General features: G+C 37.9%; 1 non-coding gene across 1 annotated transcript; it reads left to right on the forward strand.

Moving 5' to 3' along the window:
- The first annotated feature begins 2,249 nt into the window (after window positions 1-2,249).
- LOC112768743 (small nucleolar RNA R71) lies at window positions 2,250-2,356 on the forward strand. The gene has a single exon (XR_003186137.1). It is a non-coding gene; the product is annotated as a small nucleolar RNA R71 (small nucleolar RNA).
- Window positions 2,357-3,276: the final 920 nt, after the last annotated feature.

Genomic DNA, 3,276 nt, shown 5'->3' on the forward strand with positions numbered 1-3,276 from the left:
AAATAGCTGAAGCTTAAAGTGCAAGAAATGTAAATGGCTCGAATAATAAAAGGATTTGGGAGTTGGGATTGCAGAAATTAAACAAGAGAAAGTAAAATGGCATTAAACAGAGAAGTAAAGGATGAATTAAATTACAACTGATCTAAACAAGAGAAGAATAATTGCTTGAGAAGACAAACAGAAAGTGAAATGTAGCTTAATTGTAATAACTAAAAGAATGTTGAAGTGGAGGAGACTAGAAAACAAGTATAGATCTCAAGTCCTTCCTTGATCCAACCAAGAAGACAATTTAAAGAGAATTGAAGATGAAAATCAGTAAAGAAGAACACAAATTCTTGAATTGTGCAGTAAATTAAAGAAAGAGATCTTAAGAGGAGAGTGAGACAGAATTTTCTCAATTCTTCACACTTAAGACTCAAACAAAGCTTTTCAGAAAAGAAAACAAGAAAACCCAGAGGAAGAGAACTCAATTCTCCTTCCAATTCTCTAAGATCCAAAATCAAAGTAAAAACTCTCAAAATTACAAGTGAAAATTCTAAAAGAAGAAAAAGGTAAAAGGTAAAAGTCCCCCTTCTAAATCAAACTAACTTCTATTTATACACTTCCTTCTAATGATCATTAAGCCTTGAATTTGGGCCCTTGGCCTTGATGCAATTGGGTTGAAGATAGCCTCTGTTGATTGCTCTTGGTCTTAAGAAGAAATCCGTTCGCACTATGGACTTTGGGATCATTCACGTTTGAGTCAACGTTTGAGGCAAACGTTGACTCAAACGTCTTTTTGTAATGGCATAATGCAGAATGGGTGTTTTGCTGTCACTCACGTTTGAATTCACGTTTGAGGCAAACGTTGGCGCAAACGTTAGCTTCCTCCAGGGTGGCTTTGCTGTTATCCACGTTTGAGTTCACGTTTGAGGCAAACATTGACTCAAACGTGATGTTCTTAATGTTGCCTTCATTTTCATTTCTGCCATCCCCTTTCTTCAACCTTCCTCTAAGCCTTTTGGTCACCTATCATCAATCAACAAATGCATCAAAGCTATGCTAAAATCATGAGACTTCTCATCTTTGACATATAAGCAATTATAGCACCAAACCTCATGAAAATGCATCAATTTTCTCATGGTTGATTGAATCCAAGTACACATGAATTTCTACCCAAATGGCTTACTTGTAACTCAAGAAAGTGTATAAAACCTATTAAAAACAAAGGAAAAAAACTAGTAAAACTAGGCTAAGATGCCCTGGCATCACCTTCATTTATGCTTGGTTGACTCCTTGTTCTTTTTCTTCCAGTATCTCCTGTGGAACTCCTTGAGTATGCTCCGATGACTTGCTAAATTCTTCCTCCAAAATCTCTTCATCTCTTAAAGTGATCGCCTTGCATTCTTCCCATCTCACATTCTTAGTCTCTCCTCTTGGGTTCTTTTTAGTATCACTTGGAAAGCTGTCAGCAGGCTTCAGAATTTGCTGAGAGAGGTATCCTACTTGAGATTCAAACTTCTTGATGGTAACTCCCTGATTCTTCATATTAGACCTTACTTCATCCTTAAATGCCTTGTTGTCTTGAACCTCCTTACACAGATCTCCAAGCAAGGCCTCAATTCGGGATAGTCTATCCTTAGATAGTGATGGTAGGTTGGAATTTGGAGGCTAAGAATGGCTATTTTGGGCTTGATATAGAGGCTGGAAAGAGTTGTTGTGTGGGGCTTGGTATGGTTTTTGGTTAGTCTGTTGGTAGGTGAAATTATGGTAATAGTTAGAGTTGTGAGGTCTATGATCTTGGCTCTGGTTTTGCTGGTTTTCTCACCCAAAGTTTGGGTCATTCTGCCAACTAGGATTATAGGTTTTAGAGTGTGGATCATAGGTTTGTCTTGGTGGATTTCCAATATAATTGGCTTGCTCCCAATCACCTCCTTCCTCTGCATTCAATTTTTTCTTAGGCTGGTGGTTGAGTATTGATTGCTGCAACTTGGTTCCTCTCCATCTCCTTGGTGAGGTTTGCCAATTGCTTGGTGATCAACTTGTGTTGAGCTAGCAGTGCATCCATGTGATTCAATTCCATCACCCCTCTATTGGTGCTTCTATCAAAGGCATAGAAGTATTCATTGTTGGCTACAGTTTCTATGACATCTATGGCCTCTTCAATTATTTTTTTCTTGTTGAGAGATCCTCCTGAAGAGTGATCTAAGGCCTTCTTTGATTCTTGTGACAATTCTTCATAGAAAATGTGCAGCTGTACCCATTCATTGAAGATGTCTGGAGGGCACTTTCTTGTCAATTCCTTGTATCTTTCCCATGCTTCATAGAGAGTTTTACCATCTTTTTGCCTGAATGTTTGCACCTCATCCCTCAATCTGTTAACCCTTTGGGTAGGGTAAAATCTTGCCTAAAACTTATTCACCATATCTTCCCAAGTTGTAAGGCTTTCTTTAGAAAATGACTCTAGCCACTTTGATGCTTTATTCCTGAGAGAGAAGGGAAACAAAAGCAATCTGTAGGTGTCAGGATGAACACCATTAGACTTCACAGTATCACAAATTCTCAGGAATGTGGTTAGATGTTGATTGGGATCTTCCTGGACACTTCCTCCAAATGAGCAATTGTTTTTAACAAGGGTGATGAGTTTTGGCTTTAACTCAAAGTTATTAGCATGAATTGTTAGTTTTAGGATGCTGCTTCCACAATTCCCAGGGTTTGGGTTGATGTATGAGCCTAGAACTCTTCTCTTCTGCCCAACATGGTTACCAGCACCTTCTCCAGCATTATTATGAACTTCTTCTTCCATTGCAATGTCCAGATCTTCTTCCAACTCTTCTTCACCAATTATGTCTTTACCTCTTGCTTCCCTCCATAGTCTAAGGAAGGTCCTCTCTAGTTCACTGTCAAAAGAAGCTGATGCTCCTCCTCTTCTACCTATCATACACTTAACAAATAACAAGCAAACAGCACGTGGAGAAGTAACTTTTATTGAGTGTTATGGTTAGATTGGTTAATGCAATTAATCAAACAGTTAGTAGATTAGTGTGCTAGAAAGTAAATGAACAAAGAAAAATAATTTAAATTGTAGAAAATAGCAGTAAACACGAAAATTAAAACTGATCAAAAGAAAAGAAAAGTGTTCAATCTGGTTATCCTCTAATTTAATCATTGTCAATGCAAAATCAATCTCCGGTAACAGCGCTATAAACTTGATGCACGGAAATCTGTCTCTCAACAAATTTTTCTCGGCAAGTATACCGAATTGTCGTCAAGTAAAAACTCACAATAGAGTGAGGC

The sequence above is a fragment of the Arachis hypogaea genome, chromosome 17 (genome assembly GCF_003086295.3).
Source record: "Arachis hypogaea cultivar Tifrunner chromosome 17, arahy.Tifrunner.gnm2.J5K5, whole genome shotgun sequence".
Classification (NCBI taxonomy): Eukaryota; Viridiplantae; Streptophyta; class Magnoliopsida; order Fabales; family Fabaceae; genus Arachis; species Arachis hypogaea.